Raw genomic sequence first — 24,461 nt, 5'->3', positions numbered from 1 at the left:
GTAAAATTTTGCTTAAAAGAAGAAAAAGCAAATCACTTTTGCATCGAATTCTTGCTGGGGCTGAAAGACAGATTCATTTTAATAATCCTAAATGGAGAAAATCGCAGGTTAATACGGGGCAACCATCAACATGGATTGTAAAAACAGCTCGAATCGGTAAGAAGGCAATGTTCTGCTTTTGGTGGGATCAGAAGAATATATCATGAGCTTCTAAAACCTGATGAAACTCTTAATACTAATCGCTGCAGACAACAAATGATCAATTTGAACCATACTTTGATCGAAAAACGACCAGGATGGGCCAGAAGGCACGACAAAATACACGCAATGCAACTGCACACAAAGCACAAGTTTAGGATACAATAAAAGGACTAGCCTCTGGCTGCTATCCCACCCGCCATAGTTACCAGACTTGGCTCCTTGCAATTACCATTTGTTTTCATTTGATTGGCTGAACAGCACTTCGATTCTTATGCAGAAGTCGAAAATGGGTGTCTGATTAGTGTGCTTCAAGAGACAAACTTTCTATTGCCTTGGTATCCACAAATTGTCAGAAAAGTGGTCAAAACTGTAAAAAGTTATGGTCAATACTTTGAAAACAAGTACATCTTGTTTAATTTTCCTCATTTAATACCCATATTGGTACAAGAAAAAGGTCCGGAACGGTTTTTTTTATTTTCAAACGGAACAAAGAAAGTCGTAAATGTCCTCTCTTCATATATTTTATTATATAAAGAAATGGTCTATATCGATTTCATGTATTTTGGTACTAATGTTTGTCGAAAAAAACTATTCCCATAATTTTTCCCACAGTAGTATTTTGTTCAGATGGGTATATATAGTATGGATGTCATGCAAACTAACTGTTCAAAATCAAATTAAATACGTACCTTCTATTTTCCAAATTAATTAACCTTGAATTGGTTTAGGCTTAAAAGGCTACTAATATCTAACAACGTGGCTGGAGAGAACAAGCCAAACGTTTTCTGATGAATAGAAAACCATTGTCCAGTTATCGCATTTTTCCCATCCACCCTAAAAACACTTTTTACAATTCTAGATTTAGCCTCGACCGTGAGTAGGATCCTATACACGACCTACCATATGGTACTCAATACTCACTAACTCAACACTCTCATCTAAGGACGCAATTACAGTTGAATTTATAAGACACACATAAATTAAGTTCCCTTTACGATATGTGCGGTGTCTATCGGCGTCGTTGCATACTGATAAACAGTTTTAAATGCAACGTAAATATGTGTATACATATGTAGGTGCATATGTAGGCTCTTTAAGGCGGCCACAGTGACCTATTTGCAGCGACCATCAATTTTTGTTGAGAAAAAACAGATGGTTTTAATTGCGTATGTATGGGTATAATATGTTTTGAAACAACCGTTGCACCGTGCACGAATGCAATTGCGTATGTACATATATATGTATGTAGGTGTGTAGAAAAATATATCACAGCAAAAACTTTTGTGTTACATTCTTTACAGGAAAAATTATTTGTTGAAAAAAGAATTATGAATTATTGCGGCTGTGGGGGTTTTGCTTTACGCAGGTGGAAGATGTACTTAGTACGAGCATACATCAGTACATACATATGTATGTATGTATATGTTGAAGAATTTTACATTAACATTTTTTTATAAATAGACACAGTATAACTAGAGGCATACAAATACATATTTACATATTTTCAAACATGAGTATAGAATTCGTGAAAAGAAATAATGACCTATTTTCCTATTACTTTCTTTCTACTATTCTTTTTTTAATATTTTGACAACAACACCTTACCTATCGGTTACATTACCGTTTACTTAGCCGAAAACTACCAGAAATTTCTGTTAAAGCCTCTACAAATTTCTTAAGGCCAAATTGACAATTCTAACCGAAATTCTTGTTTACTTCACTTACTTTATACATTTCTTTCGAAAAGTCTTCTTAGTTATACGGTGTGTATTTATAGTACATATGTATATACTTGTATGTAAGTATCTGTTAATTTCCACGCTAGTTCTTTGAATGTTTTGGAGTCTCGATAGCCGTGACAAGCTGCACATATCTTCTTTGCCTCGAGAAAAAAGTAATTTTCTGAAACCAATGCGGCTTTTGGTGACTTTATACATATGACGAATCCTTTCAAGGTCTAAAAGTCAAATAAAAGTTAGTTAAACCGTTACGAGGAAAATATTCTCCTTTAAAATTTAAATTTGCTCTGAGAAGTCTCATCTATATTGGTGTGTATGCGAAGAAGCTCACCGCTTTCACTAATATGATTCGGTATTACATACACCCATGATCATTTAACGGTGAAGAGCTTCCTCCTCCATCTGTTTACTGAGCGAAGTATTGAATAAACAACTGGTATAAATCTCATAAACTGGTACAGTTAAATGTACAGAGAATAGCAAGCGACCTTTCGACTCTTATTTCGAATATGCACAGCTTGAAGAGCAGAACTGACTACAGGGTTTGTCCGGAAAGGGTTCCAAAGTAAACAGCACTTTTTGAATATAGCGTCCCCTGGTGGCGCCATCTATATGTCGACTAGTGCGTTAGAATCTGCTATCTTTATCGATTGTCCAGTGGCAGTGAAGTTATTGCTTTATAAGTGTCAGTATGTTTGTGTTATCGGTTCGAAAATGAGCTTGGAACAAAAAGCCAACATTAAATTTTGTTTCAAAATTGGTAAAACTTTTACCGAAACGTTTCAATTGATGAACCAAATATGTGGCGATGATTGCCTATCCCGCAGCACAGTGCACGAGTGGTTTCAACGTTTTCAAAGTAGTCGTGAGGACATAAATGACGATCAACATATGCGCCAATCAAAATCCGTCATCACCGGAAATTCCATCGAAACTGTACTTGAATTCATCAAAAATCAACTGAAATCATCATTAAAATTCATGGAAACGTAATTGACCATCTCCAAGACATCGATTTATCGCAACGAAATGTGTGTGCACGGTTTGTTCCGCACAAATTGACTGACGACCAAAAATTACTCAGAATACAACATTCGATTCAACCTTGTGACCGATTATTTGAGCAAAAATCCTTTTTAACCATTAAACGTTCCCCGTATTCACCTGATATGTCACCGTGTGACTTTTTCCTTTTCGGAAAAATGCATTTGCCCATCAAAGGAAAGCCGACGTAGAGGCCATTCAAAAGGCTTGCAACTGCATACCGGCGACCATACCGCCCAACGAGCTAAAACATTCTTTCAACATGCTTTTGGACCGTGCAAAAAGCGGTATTGAAACAGAAGGAGACTATTTTGAATTAAATAAATTAATTTTACCAAAAAAACCATTTATTCTGTTTTTTAAGTCCTGTTTACTTTGGAACGCAACTTGTAGAACTGATTTTCTTCCCCGCGACTGTACTTCGGAGCGCACCGACTGGATTCGGTAGAGGGCGTTCCTAGCTAACGGACGAGCTGCTGGTCAGTTGTCTCCGATCACCTGAAGAGTCAGGACAAACATTTTCACGCGACATGTTTCTGTGAGTGGTCCAAGCCGAAAATGCAGCTTTCGTTAGAGCAGAGGTACGCGATTGAATTCTTTGTGAAACTCGGTAAATCTATGACAGAGACGTTTGATATGATCAAGCAGGCTTAGCCAGATGTTGATGTTTGATGTCGGCTCTGTTAAATGTTTCAAAATTGTCATCAATGAACCATTAGCTATATCACATTTTGTTGAGAGTGGCAAGGCGATTAATTTAGACTTTCCAAACTCTAAAGCAACAGATGGAAAACCTCTCATGCTGTTGGAAATATTAAAGAAATGCATTTGGTATTCCACTCAGCATTAAATTTAACACAGCGTTAAATTCACCGTAACGAAAATTTATCGATGTGCATTTAACGGTAATAAAAATATTTGCATGTAGCTTTATCGCACAACGCAGCTTCAATAAAGTAATCAATTTGTGTATATTGTACTTTTACTGCCACACAGATTGATACGCGCCATTGAGTAGGCTCGTCTCCTGTATAACAGTATGTATGGATGGTATATAGGGCGTAACTTTTACTTGTGGGTGTGTATAAAATTGTAACGAAGCATGGAAATAACACTCTCTATGTGAAATGCACAATTTTATATAGAAAATTGCAACTGCTAGATATTGTTGCTGTAATTCAATTTAATCTGTTATTATTGCTTATCTCCGCTTTCAATCTTATGCGTACTAAAAAAATACGGTATCATGAGAGTTGATAGCATTATATGCTTCTACATATATAAAATATTAAGTTACTGAGGAGTTATATAACGATAGTAATCGAGTAAATGGAAAATGTGACCAAAAATGTGAAAATGTGGGGCGTTGGTTTGAAATATTGCTGCGGAGAAATCTGAAATACTAGACGAGATAGTTGTTTATTCTTCATCAACATAATCAATATATGAATGAACTTATGCCTCTAAAAGTTTTTATCCATAATTCTTTCAAGCAATGTCCTTTAACATGAAGTACATTTATTCCTTGGTACCATGAGAAGGTTGATATTGTATATGCGTTCGATCAGACCATTGCCACGCCCACAAAATCACGTTTATCGAAAGCCTATAGCTTAGTCCCAAATTCAGGAGCAAAACTTTAATATGGTATAATGAATTACAATAGGAAGTTGCAACTGTGGCTTCAAAAGTTTTTAAAAGAAGGCATGCCGACGCCAATGTACGAGAGACTTCATCAGAAACTTCTCGTATAATAGGTTGAAATATTCCTCTTAGAAAGGTTTCCTCACTTATATGTCAAAAATATTAAATATTCCATCCTACATTAGGCAGATGGGACTCATAGGAGCTGGAGTCCAAATTAACATATTCCAATCCCGTATACAAGTATACTTAAGTGATACACAAACATTTGTTTCCCAGGTGGTTGTCTTTCAAGAAGTCAAGAAAGTCAACAGCCGTGGTGGAATCGGTTTATGAAACAACTCAATTTTGAGCACTCAAAGCGTCAATTTCATAAGTTATTCTCCGTATAGTCCTTGGCACTAAGTGACGTCTCTTTTCCGTACGTAAAAAATAAACTAAGGGGTCAACGTTTATCGACACCTGAAGAGGCGGTTGCTGCGCGCAGAATACAGGTATTGGATATACCTCAATCAGAGTGGCAAAATTGCTTCAAAAATTGCTTCAAACGCTTAATCAAAAGTATATATGTAGATCTTAGCGGAGAATATTTTGAAAAAACAGAAAAGGCGATTTTCGAACATTAATTCTGAAATTGTTTTTGTTCTTGAACTCTGAGATATAAAAGACAAGCCTCGTATTGCTCAAAAAAGATTTTATTGGGTTTTTTGGCATGCTGAGAGGGGCTTTAACGCTCAGAGTGACAGATGCACATACATAAATATGTACAGATATATACATATGTATGTACATATATAAGAGTAACAATTGTATATCCTTAATATCTATAGTATGCGGATGTTAAAACAACAATTTGGTTAATGGAAATTTTTAAAAACACCATTTACATAGATATGAGCGAAAGCAAATAAGCGTTGTTATCATTTTATTATTGTAAAATAAAAGTAAGTGTTGTTGACGAGCCCACAAAAATATTTTTCTTAAATATTATATACATATGTACATACATATACATATATACATGTGTGTGTGTGAATAAATAGTTTTTACTGAAAAATATTTGCATCAGAATAGAGACGGTTTAACGTTACAAAAATTAATATATTTACTAGTGCATACAGCACACATACATACATATATATACATACAAGCACACGCACTCGTAAATCTGTTCTTATTTTAAGTATGTGTTAGTTGAATACACATATATTTATTCACACATATACATACATACATATATATTCTAGGCAAGAGTTGAAAGGCAGTCACTATAAATCAATATGGCATGCAAACATAAATATATTTATTAGGGTGATTCAAAAAAAATTTTTTTTTTTTTCAATTGGTACTCGCAAAAATAGGTTCCTAGACACCTCTAAGAAAGCCTCTCCAAATATGAGATTTTAATTGTAACGGGAAGGTCCTCCGCCTAACGGTTTTCTATTTTTTCTTATTATCAGATAGAAAAATTTATATCTCGCTTCCTACCACTTGAAAAAATATCTTGTTAAATATGATTTTGTAGGAAATTGAATGCTCTAAAATATGGTCTCTTATGATTTTTTCGTAAACCCAACCGTTTAAAAGATATTAACGGTTGAAATTTGACTATTTTTGGAAAAATTCTTTATTTCTTATTAATTTTATAACTCAATGAAAAAAAATTATTATGAATGATGAAACTCATAGTTTTGTAGGAAATTTACTGCTCTATAAAAATGGTCTACAGTAATTTTTCGATAAAGTTAAGCGTTTACGAGATATTCATCGTCAAAAATCAGTGCATATTAGGGTGGATCAAAAAAAATAAATTTTTTTTTTCGTTTGGTACTCTGAAAAATAGGTTCCTAAGCACCTCTAAGTTAGCCTCTCCAAAAACCTATTCGTAATAATTTTTTTTTCATTGAGTTATAAAATTATTAAGAAATAAAAAATTTTCCCAAAAATCATCAAATTTTAACTGTTAATATCTTTTAAACGGTTGGGTTTACAAAAAAATCATAAGAGACCATATTTTAGAGCATTCAATTTCCTACAAAATCATATTTAACAAGATATTTTTTCAAGTGGTAGGAAGCGAGATATAAATTTTTCTATCTGATAATAAGAAAAAATAGAAAACCGTTAGGCGGAGGACCTTCCCGTTACAATTAAAATCTCATATTTGGAGAGGCTTTCTTAGAGGTGTCTAGGAACCTATTTTTGTGAGTACCAATTGAAAAAAAAATAAAAAAAATTTTTTGAATCACCCTAATATTTATATATGTGAGTACCTATTTACTAGACCAAAATACACATATGTATAGTATGTGTGTATGGAATGTTACAAAAATAACAATAATGGCGGAAAACTAGCGGCAACAATTGGACAAGTTCAGTGACGACGGCGATGCATGCCCTGTTGTTGTGGACTAAAGTCGAGTTGACTTGAGTTCAGTTTACAATTTTTTTCGCGTGTGCACAAAAATGTATACAAATATACGTATATACATAAATGTATATAAATTCATGTCTAACTCTTTGACTTTTTTCGCGTTGGCTCAGCGCATCAACAAAACGATTTTGTTGTTATATGTACATACTATGCATATATATATATATATACATATGTACATATAAGTATTTTTTTATTTGGAACTAAAAAATAAAATGCGCGTAAACAATTTTTACTATCAACCAAATGAGTCGACAGTCAAGTGAACGCACTGCAGTGCGCATTTATGGGGCTTCGACGTTTCGAAATAATTCATAAATTGTTTTTGAGCGCCACCTCCAACGCATTTGCGTGTTTCACTTCGTCGGAACAATATTAAAGCATTTAGTATTTACTATTTGTTAGATGGCTTTTGTGCGGCTTAAACGCTGTGGAGGTGTTAGGCTTCTTGACTAGCCGCGCCGCGTTGATGACCTCTGCTGGCGGCGCAAAGGTAATTGACTCGCAACTCCTTAAATGGTTGTTGTTTCCGTGCACAAATAACGGCATAATAATACAAATACATTTATAATTATTAATTCCATAAACAAACACATTAGGGTGTTTCATAAATGGATGAAAAAACGTTTAGACTAAATTTCTAAACCTCAGTCTTTTAAACATTGGAAAATTTTATCAAGTCAGGAAATCGATATGAAAGAAAATATGAAAACATGCTAGGGTGGTCCATAAAAGTTAAAAAAACTCAACCTCAGCCTTCTACAGCACTGTAAATTTTTAAAAGGTTTCAAATAAATACGGAACGAAGTAAATGTTAGGGTAGTCCCTAATTTTTTAAATATGCAAAACTCTTATGTTAGGGTGGTCCATATTTTTTTTTAATTTTTTCACACTAAATCTTCTACAACATTAAGTTTTAAAGGGTTAACAGTTATCAAGCCGATACGCAAGAAAAAAGTTCGGGTGGGTAAAAAAATCAAAAAAAGTATTTTTTTTATTCCAACCATCCAAAACCTTGTAAAGTTTTATCCGGTCAGTTGTTTTCAAATCGATATGAAAGAAAATATATGTACATTAGGGTGCTTCGTAAAATGAAAACAAAAATAATTTTTTAATCCCAACTTTTTAAAAGTTTATAAAGTTTTATCAAGTCAATAGTTTTCAAACGATACGCAAAAATGTATATGTAAGGGAGGTCCATAATTTTTTTTTATAATTTCCGCATTCTAAGCTTTCTAAAACACTATAAAGTTTTTATTAGGGTAGCTAAGAAAAATCAAATAAAGTAATTATTAAAAAATAAAAAAAAATATTTTTTTTAATTCCAACCTTGTAAAGTTTAATCGGGTCAACTGTTTTCAAATCCTTAAAAAAATTAAAATAGTAAAATAAAATTTCTAAACCTCTCTAAAGTTTTACCAGGACAACAGCTCTCACATCCACTTTCAGAAAAATTTATATTAGGGTGGTCCTAAAAATAATAAAAAAAAATAGTTTTTGGAGTTTTATCCACACAGACGAAATCAAATTATAAAATATTGTAGTTTAAATGTTGGTGCCTATTTAAACTTGTTCAGGTGTCTCCAACAGAGGTCAAAATTTCAGCTATCCTAACTATATTTTGTCATGTTTAATATTTATATGTTATTAAATAACCGAATGACCTTAATAATCTTTTTTTTGTCACATACTTTCTATTATGGTAGCAGTCAAATAGGCGATATACGAACAAAAAAATTATATTTTTCATATTTTTAAGTATCACCCTAATTACAATATTTCTTACCACTCTTAAAATCTTTGACTATGGTAGCATAAGTCAAAAAGTTAAGACAGAACAAAATTTTACATTTAAAAAGGTTTTTTAAGTACCCCCCTAATATGCCAACTAGACTATTTGAAGACAGCTGATCTAACAAAACTTCTACAAACTTTTAAGTAAACAAAAAATACATAAAGGCAGCACAAACAATAGTAAAAGTGCAATAACTATGACAACAACAACAAACACAACCATTAAAAAAACAACATTAACATTGTGGTTGCAAACAAAATTCGAACCAAAATCCAATAAAGTATCGCCACACAAAGTAAATAAATAAAGCAGTTCACACAATTCAGCACGAAGCAAGCAAGTTGTGGCAACAGCAGCAGAAACGGCAGCAAATTTTGTTGCCACCACAAATTTCGACTCAACAAAGTTATTGTTTATTTTGATTATTTGCTGTCGCCTTCTTTTGTTGACTAGCTTTAGAAATTAGTTTTCCATTGAGAGTTCGCATAATACATAGCTACATAGCCTCTCGACCTTTTATGTGAGTAAACGCAACCCTTGACCTGCGACCTTTTGATGGAAAAATTCAAACTAATAATATTATACTATACTCTTCACTGTCTGCAGTTTTAAGGCTCTTTCATGTGGACTCTATATCCAAATTCATATTAATATTATTTTAGAGGTAGGTAACCTGATATTCATTCATTCGGACGACATGATCGAATCGATGAAAACACCCCAGCTCTGAGAGTATTCGACGCAGTACCCGCTGCATCTTACTTGGTTTCCTTCCGCTCTTTTGCACATGATCTTGTTGACTCTGTATGTTCCTAAAGCATTCCATCTCACTTTAATCCGGCTGTACTTCCTTTCGGAAATTTTGTTGTGTATCGTTTTTAACGACTGTTCTGGCTTAATAGTCAAGACCTGCCAGATTTTGGCAATCCCATGGGCTATATCGTTTCCCGTCATTGTGGCCTGGAATCTGGGACCGGGTCTGCTTTCCGACAGCCACTATAACTTACTGAAAAACTTCACATCCTTCAAACAATTGAACTACCTCATGGTAAGTATCAGTAGTGACTAAATATGAGTTATTCACTTAGAGCCGTAGATAAACAGTGAAGGTAAATGTTCTGTTTTGGCTATTCTATACCTATTTGAATAGTTTTGATCGTTCTTATCGTTTGGAATGCAGAGAATAATAAAGGTGACCACTAGTTTGCATAGGATTCGAAATGAGTTAAACAGATATCTAAAGGGTATGACTGACATACTTTAAGAGCTGACGAACTGACGAAAGAAATTTCGGATTGGAAAGTTTGCTATGAAAGAGCTCCATATAAAGTTTAATCGACCATTTAGAAGCTGCTTAAGGCGAGTCGCAACTTCTATTTAGGCGGTAAAGTTAAGACCTCATCTTTTTCTTCTTCTTTGGCAGTACAACCGCGGATCGGTCTGAGATGAACACAAAACTTCTTCTGTTGCCTCTAACCTTTGTCTGTTGAACATCCCATTTGCAGAGAGGTCGTTATGCGTGGGCGCTCTTGCTTCCGTTTTCCACCCATGGATCTCGAGTCGAAGGAACTTTTCGTGGTTCCATCTTCTTCGATATTCATCGCTAACGCGATCGGCTTCGAAATCCTTGCGGAAAACTGTTCTTCGAATGCATTCTCATCTCGATTCGCCATAGTCCATGATTCTGCGCCGCATAATGAGACGGGAATGATAAGAGACTTATACAGGTTAATTTATCTTCGTCGAAAAAAGGGACTTGCTTCTCAATTACTTTCGGGTCCCAAAGTAGCACCTGTTATCAAGAGTTATTCTGTGCGTGATCTCCAGGCTTTATGTTTTCTTTTTATTGGATATGGAGTAAAATGAAGACCACCAAAGCAAAAACGAGACAAAATTTTAACAGACGCGTTAAGGGTTATTCATGTAGCAAAGCATATACATAGAGATCAGTCTCAATAAACTTATCTATTATTCTAAGTCTGATATTTGTCAGAAAATGCATTTCTGCCAGCTAAGGAAACTGGGTGTTTATTTTAGAAAATTAATTTCGACTTTAAACACACGCCTAATTTAAAGCGCAAATAAACGATTGATATCGACCGTTTGATTGGGCGATTGGCAATATTTCAATTTTAATTTGCATTACATACAATTTCCTCTGTTATTTTATTTACACAGCATTTGTTTGGATTTCTGTTTAATTGGCGTTAGTGCATTAACTGCCACTAAACTGGACGCCTGGCGAGTTCAACGCTCCAAATAACCTGAGACAATAAATGCAACTGTTCATTCACACTTTCCATTTCGTGCGAAAATATATACGAGTGTATGTGTGTGTATTACTTTATTCTATATTTCTGCATAAAATTCGACGGATTCAGCAAACTTTGCCAATATCAATTTGAATATTTTTATTTGGTAATTGAATATGGGCATGCGTCACCGCGGAGCGTAGTTCCTGCCACTTGCGCGTGGACATGTAGTTATGTACATATAAAAGTACAGTTTCGGCACGTTCACCCGATTCGCAATTTGACGACTTCAGGCAAATGACCGTTTTACTAGAAATTCTAGAAGTGCAATCAAAACATTGCAGCTGGTCAAATAGTCATTGTAAAATTGTGAATTGATTGTTTTTCGCAAGAGCACACCCTGTAGGAAGTTTTTGAGAAGTGAAAAAGATTTTCACCTTAGCAGAGATTTTTCACGTTATGTTGTAACCTTGGGTTGATCTTAATCGAAGAATATAGAACAGATCCTCACAACCCGACGAAGCATTTGGAGCTAACCATAAATTTGGCGATAAGACGACTAATATCAATCCCAGCCACTTCTTTAAGTCGGACACTGGAGGAGAAAGTAACAAAATGATTCCACCTCGCCTTCCACCATACAGCTTTGGAAAGAGCATCCGTATAATTGATGTGAATTTACAATTGCGGCAAAATTTACTTTGCTAATAGCCCTACCGGCTCTTTGGTCTCCTTCTACGTTTCACTCTGGGCCAGAAGAATATCGCAGTCGTACAAGCTCTGGTGGTTGACCAGCACTTGCCGATCTCACTGGCGCTCCCTTGGTCCAACACTAGATCGCAAGTTGATATAGGAAACCCGACATACTTCCAATCGGAAGCTTTCACTGTAAGAGTAGTAGTGTAGCAAGGAGAATGAAGACAAGTGTAGAAGTTCACGCAAGTGAGTAAAGTTCTCTGATTACCATTCACTTGTGAGTGTCCAGCAACGATTTTTTTACATATGGCTCAAGAGGCTCACGACTTCCGGTCTTAGACCAAGTATCCTCTGGATAGAAAAAGAATATCCGTTTGAAGGCGAGCTAAAGTGAGCATGCCAACCATTCCTCCCCAGGTTTGTGCGCTAGGTTTTAGACCCGTCACGTAAAAAAATTGCTCCCGATGAAAAAAAAAACAACCTCGGAAGAGAAACCCCTTTTTGATGACGACCGTGGCTTGGTGACTCTAACTGCAGGGTGGGCAAAGAAGGTATCTTTGGCGTAACGGTCGGTAATATCTACATCCATGAGGAAACATCCTCAAATAGTTTGAGGCATTGCAAAATTCACAAAGGTACCTGGCTGTCTTCGGATCGAAATACCACCAACCAGATCGATCATGATCCATCCTCATAGACGGAAGACACTTCTTAGTGTTTTAGATGTGCGTACGCTCCGAGGTTCTAACATCGACCCAGATAAGATGTTTATCCCGTTTACCCGCCTCTGTGCAGAAAAATTCGCTCTTCAACAAACACAAGGAAGGTTCGACTTGCACTCCCGAGAGCACTCGTCAGCAACTTGGTATAAGAGAACTGTGGGCGTGGCTTTTGTTAAATAAGTATAATACTACCCTTTTGCGGAACCAGCAATGTTTCCATTCGATTATAGTAATAAGTATATTATTATTATATTATTCCTGGAAAAAAAGCGAGTCTTGTCTTCGTATGAGTTTGGACGGAGCTTCAAAGTGGTTAAATATGATTGATTGCTATGAATGAATGCTTTCCTACAGGGTGTACTAGTGAAATGTAAATCTGCCTATAAATGTTTGGCGGAGACCATTGGAGTCATTAAATCAAAGCATTCAGAGCTGATAACTAATTATTATTATGTTAATTATGCACAAAAGTATCCATACGGCTTTAGCTAAACTCGTATTTGTCTTCTCCATAATCTAGGTACACGTGCGGATCTGAGCAATAATTTTACGGCCATGTAAATTTTTTTAGAAGCCCTACATTTGGAAGACTTTCGGTCCCTACCGACCAAAAAATCTCGTACAAAGTTTTGGAATATCTTTTGACTCAGCTCAAGCTATATTGAAGTAAGTTTTGTGTGCCAAAAGAGTCAAATCTCGATTCATTCTTTCAACACGATAATGCACCATGTTGAAGTGCATTGATTCTTCGTGATTTTTTTGCCAAAGACTCGACACATATCTTTCCGGAACCCTTTCGCCTGCGACGTCTGGTTATTCAACAAACTCAAAAGGCCAATGTGGGTACGTCTTTTTGACACGGCTGAGGAGATGAAAACCGAATAGAAGAAAGTCTTTAAGGCTATAGCGGAAAAAGATTATTCGGACTGTTTTCGAGGACTGAAAAAGCGTTCGTTTTATTGGACGGGGATTTTTTTTTAAAGGCAATAGAATTGATATTAAAGAATGGAAAATATTTTATTAACAAATTTAATTTACTTTTTGATCACAGTAATATATTGTTACTGAGTCTGTAACTATATCCGTGCGGTTTTTAAAAGCTTTAGAATTAATTTAAGTAAAACAATTGTGAAAATAACATGTTCTCAGCTTTCTGGCAATTTGTGGATTTCATAATATTAATCGGGAGTTCTGTCGGTTGCAATGTTATTCAGATGGGACAAGTCTGGACTATAAGGCCGGCTGGGCAAAACGTCTAAAGAAGAGGTTTTCAAATAGTTGTTAGCCGTGTTTACAATATTCTATTACTTCTTCTGGTTCCATAATAATGTCGTAGTTTATGTTAAGGAATGCTAAGCCGTTCAATATTTTCTGGAACATCGTTATTCTGAGTCGAGACTTATTTTTTAAGTTTAGGATAATTTTGGTAACAGTTCTCCACGTGTTCTGGGTGCATCTTCTCATTGTTTAATGCTCTCTGGAATGAGAGAACCTTAGAGAACACTCACCCGCGGAAATACACTTGGGTTCTACAGCACTTGAGTTTTTTTTCTAAATAGTTTCTCATAATTTCACTACAGGTGTTCTTCTAATCCTTCTTGGAAACATTGGGAAAAGGTGTGTACTGCATTGTTGAGATTTTTCCCTAACACAAATAAATATGTAAGTATAGTTGTATAATAAATATATCTTTCATTACATAAATATAATACATAGATATCGCTTCAGCGGTATCACGAGAAATCAGTGAGTCAACGAAGTGTGTCTTTCAACTGCTAATTGATAATACAATAGCCTATATAAATATGTTTATACACATACATACTTACTCACAAATGTGTTTAGTTCAAGTAATATCTATTTACGCAGTTTTGACAATCACCTCAAGTTTTAACTTAACACTCCCCAAATGATCGCCGCTGGAGAATTCACTACAATCTACAAAGCGAAATGGCATTTCTGAGTTTCCATTGAATTCTATTAGCTTGTTTGCTGAAATCGCATAGAACTCTGATTAGTAATTTCGAATAAAGCATAAACAACGTTAAACAAGTGGCATTTCAGAGATTCAACGAAGTATCACAGTTGCCACAAGTGCCACTTTGGATTAAGTAGACAAAAGCAACGTGAACTCCCCACTCGATAAACACAGAAAGCACTTCTTATGAAAGTATTTGATGTGGCAACGTACGATAAAGGCGGTTGAAGTGGATTTCAATATATACATACATACCTACAAACCATATGTATGTTTACAGAAGTAAATGGTGTAGCACTTGGCATCATTTGCCATAAGAGCAGCGTTTGAAGAATGTGAGTTGCATTGCTATCGCATAATTGTATGAAAGGCAAAGGTCCATAAAAAAGTCCGCAGGGTAATTTTTGTTCCAGTTCTTGCTTGAAGTTAATTCGATACGGAAAAAATAACTATTACTTCCTATTAAAATAGTTCCCTCACGTGTGTTTCTGTATGTACACTGTAGGGAGCGATTACTAAATACCCCATTAGGTAATTTTTTTAAGTAACAACAATGTTTTTTATCATTATGTCCGGTTCTGTACCGAGTTTATGGTCGAATTTAGATATTAGTTAGTATGCTGGGAGATATAAAATCCCTCATGTACCCCATCCCTTATTGGGGAGCACTCGACTTAACTTTGTCGAAAAAGGGAAGTACATAGATCGGATCCTTGATAGAAAACTTTTATAGAAACCAATATTGAACAGAGGGTGATAACTTGGACCAGCCTGGTTCTGGTGCCTGGTTTTAGCGGAATCGTTGGAAACCGTAAAGACGATGAGCTTTCAAAAAGAGCACATTACTCAAACCCCAACAGGATGGGAACGAACGAAATATCCTCTAGCGTTGAAGCTATGAGCCTCGCGAGTGCGCTTTTAGGCTTGCGCAAGCTTTCTGGTCCAAAGTGAAACGTAAAAGTTCTATTGTACTAATAGCTCTTAGCAAAGTTCCTCTCTCTTTGGAGGACGTAATTTGTCAAAGTTGAAGGGAAGGCAGAATTGGTTTAAACATTGGACACTTTCGGCTCCACTTTCCAGTTTTCGTCAGACCAAGGTCGAAGCAACTGAGTTTGCAGACAGTATGTCTACAAACCAGACGAATCGGTTTGGATTGATTTTAATAAATTTGTAGAAGGCTTGAGCCGGGTTGTTAATATGCGATAGTATTTTGATCCATAACTCGGAGTTCTTGATATCACACGCGTCTTGCTGTCCAAGAGAGATTTTTCATAGAATATCAGCGCGCTTACCTAACCGATTGTGTCGATTCTCCGTTTAAGAGATCGGTTTGGCTAATCTTTATGTTTCTAGTTTTTTAAGACGGAACACATTCTCTTCAAAAATTTTCTGTTTACACTTCCTATCTATTATCCTATTATACAAACGGTTTCCTTTAGCTTATCCATGAATAATGTTTTCGAAAAAACTCTATTTTCCGTGGAATAATAACGGATGATCCAAGTAGAGGTACTTTTGCACTAGCCTTTTTTTGGCAGATCACTTCGCTCAATGGGCTTTTGAAAAGTTCCAAAAATATTTCTCATTTTCGATCTAAATTTTGTATCCTCTGGTATTAATCGATTTATTGACGGAACACTTCGATGAACAAAGAATTTCACGTTTTGGGCCGGTCGATTTCGATTTTCCTGCGGGTATTTGTAAAGTCTAAAGTCTATGTGGGCAAACCGCTTTCGATTCAGCCTTTGCAGCAAAACATCACGCATGTGATTCGCCAGTTACAGTAGAAACACTCTATAGTGTCATCGAAAACTGAGAGATAATCTTCAAAAAATAACTGCCAAAGAAAGCTCTTTTAATTCCTATTAAATTTGAAGGTTCTGTATTTATTCTTTAAAACACTAGAAACCCTAGAAATGGATCGCTCTTTTTAAGTTATTACAGTTATCACACAGGCAGACGCGGTTCTTACGTCTGAACGGAAGGTTTTTCCCTCTGCAAAAGATTGGTTTGGATATTGATAAATTACGAGGACAAATATAAGAAACGAGTAGCCGCAATGATATTTTTAGAATATCTTTGGGTCTTAAATAGTAAATTTGATATGCATCAGATACAGATCGAGTACCTCTTAAAAGCTCCGATTGCAATAACTTTCAAGTAATAATCGTTCGAATCAGTGAAATGAAACATTGCAAAAGTGCTCATTCATCATTCAAAAGTTCATTCAAGACTCAATGGTCAATGCACAAATGTACGAGTATATCTCAGATAAATAATAGAGATAAATAATTATTTTATTTATTTGCAGTTCATTTGGTTGGAGTCAAATAAGTCGTAAATATTTTGACTTCCAAATATAAAAATATTCCATAAAGATATTTTGGTAGACGACGCCAAAAGTAAATACACAAATTACTTAGCATATGATTGAATATTTGCATTTGCGGTCCAAAAACAATTATCGTCATGGGTTACCAGAGTTTGACTATAATTGTATATATTTCAAATTAGCACTACAACAATTAGGATAGTCTCTCAAAATATATGTAAATAAACATACATATGTATTGTTATAACATTGTCCTATAATTAGATATAGCATTGATATAAATGTCATAAATATTTACTTAGTCTGGTCCACATAAATTGGGTAAAAGTAAAAGTAAACCAATATTTTTTTCTAGATTGGTACACCGTATTTTATTTTCGTATGCAGCTTGATCTCCATATGCCAATTAGTGTTTGTTTGGCATGTGTTCGCCAAACGGCGATTCACCTTCAATAGTAGCTAGGTTTGATTGAGTCGTGACTACCTCCAGAGACGTTTGATCGTTACCTTCTTTATCTGTAACCACATTAAGAGGCTGAGAACCATTTAGCCCAATATCTATAGGTAGAACCCTTAGAGTCCTCACTTCAAAGTCATAGCTTACGGACTTCTTTAGCCGAAGACTCCACTTTAAACAGTATCAGTGCTTGTCGATAGGACTACTCTCTTTTTTTCGAACTGATCGTCACATTCTGTCTCCTCAACCACACCAGGAGGCTGAGGACAATTCACTCTGACATCAGTGAGTAGAATTCTTAGAGTCCCCCTTTCCAAGCCATAGCTTATGGACCTCTTGAACTGAGGACTCCACTTTAAGCAATATCGGTGCTTACCGATAGGATTTCTTTCATTTTCTCGAGCAGTATAGTAGTAGCGAGGGATTGCCGTACTTTATAAGATCAATTTTGTCCATCACATTCGATCCCTTTTCCAATACATATTGCCTCTTTATAGAGAGTTGTCCATCGTTCATCAGCTAACCTTATGAGCGCTCTTTATGTCGGTAGTGATTCCCATAACTCTAGCAGAAGTTCCCTTGCCATTACTGTCAATCCCACACCGTGCAGTTGCCTTATAATTGTCCCTGATTAGTAAATTTCTACCAATATGCTGCATCTTTAAGATCTGAGTATCGGTTCAGTTGTCCGTTCACCTCTCGATTTTTTTAAATAATTCATAGCTAACTGGAGCCGCTATTCGTCACCCGAAAGGGTGATAATAGTCCCAAGAAAACCTCTCACGAGGTCAAGGTGGCCTTGTGAAGCATTGCGTTCAGTGACGAGTTCAGCGGAGTTTTCTTCTCAACAAACACCCATTAAACCAACTAGAAGTGACGGGGAGAAACGTACTCTGGGGCCTGTCATTGGTTTTAATGAGAAAGAAGCAGTTGCGACATTAGTCCACCAGCCATTTCTGCTGAGTGTTACCCTAACATACCAAAGTGGTAGAACTCCGCTATCACTAGCTCAAGATTCAACGGAAATGCGAAATGTTCAATCCAGAAGTTGTTAAGATTTCAAAATAAATCCAAAGAAAGAAAGAAAAAAAAATTGTTCGTATGAGCCACCAACGTCCATAACTAGCAAAGCTCATCAATATTCTATATGTACTCGTAGAGTGGCTTTCAGGTGTGTATGTTGAATTGGAAAACCCCAGCAGCAGCAACATGTTCGCATAAAAGGTGTATAATTTAAAAACTGGTGGCTTCTGGCAACACCACTGACTCATTATACAACGCATTGGCGCTGCTCTGTCTCATCTTGCGAGTTTGGCTTAATAGTGGCTTTGCTTTGAGCGTCTGCACTTGGCTGACTAAGCGCACATACAGTACACATATTATTTACAAATGTAGTTATGTAAATATGTATATATATATGTGGCCACATTTACATAAATTTGTAAGAAATATGTAAAAGCCCGAAGCCATGCGACGCTTCCACGCATGAAACTGGGTAAAGGGCAACTGGCCTTACCTTAACAGGTAATATGTATACAACTACTGTTGTTGTTGTTGAAATATTTTTATTGTTATTTTTTTTAGCTTTTTTTTGTCATAATATTGTTGGTGCTTTTTCCAGCTGATTTTTATGCACATAAGGCTTTTTCGTACATAAAATCAACTTTATCCGTTTACCATTTCTGCAGAGCAATCCAAAAACCGGTTTAAACGGGTTAACTATATGTATGTATGTATCTTCATGTCGTATATAAGCTTGTATATTTATTTTTAGTTGACATTTTAAATTTACTTCAGTTTAAAAATAAACCGTTTATTGTTTTAGACACGAGTCTACTAACAAAATGTCCGCTTCTCGTTATCATACATATGTTGGCGTATTATAAACCCCTCACCTCACTAGCAATAATTTTAGCAAATAGCCTCTGGTTTTTTATTACTAAATATTACAATTAAACTATAAAATAATTGGATTGTCATTCAAATATTTTATGTGGAATTTGACAGCAGTAAAACATGTTTTCATAAAATAAATAAATACAAAGCTTTTTCCCTTAAATAAATCAAAACGTGTTCATCATAAGTCAATGAACATAATTTGCTAATTTATATGCAATAATTATAATAAAGCAGAAATAAAACTGATAAAAAAGTAATATTTAAATTTTAGTCGCATGACGAAATCACAAAATCGCATGCGAGAAAAATGTACGCGATAATTTGCAACGAGGGCAGACACACTTTATTTACACAGTGTGGATGAGACTAAAAAGATGAATCAACAGAGGCACTGAATTCGCGTGCGCATGAATGTGTGAAATAGAATATCAATAAATGTTGTTGTCAGCTGCTAATGTATGTAAATATAAGCATATGAAACATCTTTTGGAAAATCATTGTTGTCTACAGAGTTAGCATCTAAATTAGTTAATATTATTGCATAATATTACTTACAATATAATATGATAAATATGGGAAAATTTGAAGTATTAAATAAAAATTAAGATGCATTATGAATTCAGTGATAAAAGTTATAGGGTACAGTTTTATAGACACACAATTTCCCAGATTAACAGCTGTAAAACCAAATTTCAATTCAAACTAATTTCGGAGATCAGGTCTTATGTTGAGTAAATATAAGGTTGTCAAATATCCCCCTTCCGCTTTTTTGCTCTTTATTCAATGTTTTATAAAAAGTATTACAGTGATCGGATTTAGTTGAAGTATGCGCCGTTTCGTTCGATAATCTATTTCAATCTAGACGCCATCTTCATAATACCTCCCTCGTAGAACCCCAACTCCTTATTTGCGAAGAATTCGGACAGCCACTTTTCACAAGCCTCTTTTGAGTTCAACTTTATACCAACAAGGGCATTCGCCATGGACAGAAACAGGTGGTAATAAATTGGCGCTATGTCCGGGGTATATGGTGGATGCGATAAAACCTTCCAACCGAGCTTCCATAGCTTCTGACGAGTCATCAACGAAGTGTGTGGACTGACGTTGCCCTGGTGGAATACTACACCCTTCCTGTCGGCCAATTCTGGACGCTTCTGGTCGATCGTCTGCTTCAAGCGGTCCAGTTGTTCGCAGTAGATGATAGAATATAGAATTAAGCATCTGACTATATGGGAGCAGCTCATAGTGGATGATTCCTTTCCTATCCCACCAAAAATACAGCAAAACCTTCTGGCCGTCAATCTCGACTTGGCCACTGTTTGGAACGATCCACCGGCCTTCGACCACGACCGTTTTCACTTGATATTGTCGTATGTGATCCATTTTTCGTCGCTTGTCACCATTCGCTTTAAAACTAGATCGAGTTCGTTGATTCGGTCCAAAACATTTGTTTGTGTCAAACCAGCCTTTTACAGATGGTATAAAATGGTTTGGTGACTAACTTCCATCTTCTCGGCGATGTCATGAGATGCCATATGCCGGTCCAACTCGATATTTGATCGGTATACGTCGTCACAATCTAATCATGCATAGCGTCGTTTTGTAGGTTATGTCAAAACCTTTCAAAGATGTATAGTATTGCCAGATACGAGCTCTGTAACGCTTTATACATAGCCGCGAAATTAAAAAGACAAAAAGGCGGAAGGGAGATATTTTTCTAAGTTGGTAGGACTGTCCTTTTAATTTATTTACCGCAGCTGTTTAAGTCAGTAGACCTCAGTAGTGCGTTCCGATATTTACAATGGATAAAAATATCGAACAAAGAATTTGTCTCAAATTTTGTATTTTTATTTCGTTTACGGAATCATTGCGAATGTTGGAAAATGCTTACGGCGGTGTGGCTTTATCAAAAACACAAGTTAACACTTGTACAAAGCCTTCAAAGACGGTGGAGATATCGTTGAAGACATGCCTCATTCTGAACGATCCTCCGCTTCTTCAACCAATGAAAATATTAAAAAAGTGAAAGATATGATGCTTGAAGGCAAGTGTTAGAGAGACTGCAAGAGAGTTCGGCATCTCTCGCGAGTCCGTTCGAATGATTTTGGTGGATATTTTGAGCATGTAACATGTTCTTGCTGGACTCGTCCCGATAAAACGGATTTTTTGCCAAAAGAGTACTGCGGACTGATCTCTTTGGACATTTTGAAAATTCCGATCACACATTCATGAAAAGCATTACAACTGCCTATGAAACATGGTTTTATAAGTTTTACATGCAACAAGTCAACCATCTTCAGAATGGAGGGCAACAACGAGCCAAACCAAAAAAAAAAAACAATGCCAAATCCGCTCAAATATCAAGGTGATGCTTATTGTTTTTTTCTGATGTTCGTGGCTTGGTACATCATGAAGTCTGTCCCGGGACAGACGGTCTATTTTGGTGGATTGAGGAGACAAACATTTCAAAGCATCTAAAAGCAGCGGGATTCATTCAAAAGAAAAGAAATTGCGTGCCACATGAATGGCAGCCAAGAGACATTGAAAGACTACTATGTTGGAAATGAAATCGTTTTTGCATTGTATTGTGACTGGCGATGAAAAATGGATTCATTATGATAACCCTATGTATCTACAATGCTACGGTAATGCGCTGTATTTGGTGAGTATAGAAGAGCATGCTGTTTTATGTATTTCTAAAACAGGGAAATCCTCCTGCTAACAAGACAATTCAATTGAAGCGAGCGATGGTCGAAAATCACCCGGAACTCGCAGCTAGACATCAGGCAATAATTTTCCATCAGGAAAACGTTCGGCCCCATGTTGCGAGACCGGTTAAAAACTATTGGGAAAATAGCGTTTGAGCAGTTTTGTTCCACCCGCCTAATAGTCAATACCTTGTCCCTTCTAATTACCATTTATTAGTTACAAATTGCGGAGCGTTGTCATGCAGCAGAAATACATTTTCGGGCTTCCTGGTGTTGAAGTCATAAAGAACCTAAGTTCCTTGTGTCTGCATCATTCCCACCGCATGTAGTTGCTTTGAAATGTCTTAGCGGACGACTTCCAATGTTGACACGGATCCTCAGCGAGCAACGTCTCCAATTCCTGCAAAGTCACTAATGTGGAAACGCTGTTTATTTTTCAAAAGTTTAGGTTAAGTCTATCACGTTTTCAATATATCAAAATCGAACACCACTAACTGCTGTTTCTAGGCTAGAAGTGCAATTTCATCCAACGTGATTTCACAAATTGCAGGACCTCACACCACAAAGACACCCCAAAACTTAAAGCAACGCTTTACAATACATCCACCGAAATGCCGTTGTTTCATTAGAAATTCACAACATACGACGCATATTTCAGCAGCTCTGTGACAATGCGAATTATTTCCACGACTACAGTCAATACCACAAATCAAATTGCGGCCCAAAGCGAATAGACACTGGGGAGCATAAGGAGAGACAAACAGGTGCGTGCAACTGGTGTAAGTGGTGTGTACAGACAAGCGTTTAGTCAGCGATTATAAATTACTGGCAAAATTGAATTGACCTTCAATAACAACGTGGCGGCGTGCAAGCAGCCAACGGCCACACCAAAACAAAAACAAAAGCAAACAAACGAAGCACTTTGGTCAAACGAAGGCTTCATCAAATATGCATTTGATGAGGTATGCTTTTGTTGCTCTCTGTGCGTATGTATGTGTTTGAGTCTGCATGTGTGGGCGCGAGTTTCGCATTGGCTTCTGGGGCCCGTCAGCGCAATGCCAGAGCACTCATACGCCCCGCCACACCGTCGACTCGAGTGAAGTGCACGGCAGTGCAGCACTGCATGGCTAATAAGGCAACGGGTATTTGTGACCAACAACAACAACAAAAATAACAAGTGGAGTATAACAATAGCGATATGGCAATAAAAGCAGTAACAGCAACAATGACAACGGTGGTATGCCGCATACGGCATTTACGGCGAAAAGGGTTCAATTTCGACTGGCGCTACTGTTGCACGTTTTCGCTCGTTGAAACGTGATCGGCATTCGCAAATGCATTCGTCTGTACGCGGCCAGCCACTCAAATTGCCAGTGTGGATGGTAATGGGCCAAGCGGCGCACGCTCGCTTGGAATTCATTTAGTCTTGCTGCCGACACTGGCAATGGCACTTCCACTCACGCGCTGGTGACACTGTTGGTGGCGTTGGTTATGGTAAATTATGCTGGTATGCCTGAAATATGGGTACAACGAATGCGGATGCGGATGGTGGGTGGTGAGCTTTAATGTTTCAAGCGCTGCAATAAAAACGCATACATATATACATGTATTGAAATCGAACGTCATGTGAGCGTTTTCAATCAAATGTTGATTTCTGCGGTCTTTTTTAATATTTTCAAATCAATTCGCTTTTATGTTTAACTTTTTGTTTATTTGTTTATTTGTTTTTGTTTTTTTTTTATACCCTAAACAGTATTAATATAACGCGACGAAGCTCTCTCCGTCACTTTGAATATACGCGAATTAGACCCTAAGGTTTTGAGATATCGATATGAAATTTTGCACACGTCTTTCCACTCCTAAGAAGTTACTTATGTGTCGGAATCGCCGATATCGCACCATCATAGCTTATAGCTGTCATATAAACTGAACGATCGGAAACAAGTTCTTGCATGGACCACGCTTTTATTTGACCAGATATCCTGACGAAATTCGGTATAAGTTATTTTCCAAGTCAACGGTACAATATCTGAATCCATTGTTCAGATAGGATCACTATAGCATATAGCTGCCATATAAACTGACTAATCAAACTCCAGTCTTTATATGGAAAGCCTTATTATTAGATACGGTATCTTCACGAAATTTATCACAGTTTGTTACCTCAGTCATGGCTACAATCTGGGAAAATATTGTTCAGATCGGATCACTATAGCTTATTGCTGCCATATAAACTAAGTGACCAAACTCAAGACCTTGTATGAAAAACTTATCAATTCGACGGTATATCTTCACCAAATTTAACACTGATTGTCATCCTATGCAACGCTACAACCTCCGAGAAAACTTTGTTTGATCGGGCTACTATAACATATAGCTGCCGTACAAACTGACCAATCAAAATAAAAATAGAGATATTTCTATACCCTTTTATGATATAAGAAATGCGTACGTTGCAGGGTATTATAGCCTCTGTGAGGCACCTTTTCTGGTTCTTTATTTATTTAATTAATTTACTTATTTTTTATTTATATTTATTCCAACGCCATTGAAGGGAAAT

The sequence above is a fragment of the Bactrocera dorsalis genome, chromosome 2, assembly GCF_023373825.1.
Source record: "Bactrocera dorsalis isolate Fly_Bdor chromosome 2, ASM2337382v1, whole genome shotgun sequence".
NCBI classification, from domain to species: Eukaryota; Metazoa; Arthropoda; class Insecta; order Diptera; family Tephritidae; genus Bactrocera; species Bactrocera dorsalis.
The sequence above is the reverse complement of the archived record's forward strand: the minus strand, read 5'-3'. Positions refer to the sequence as shown.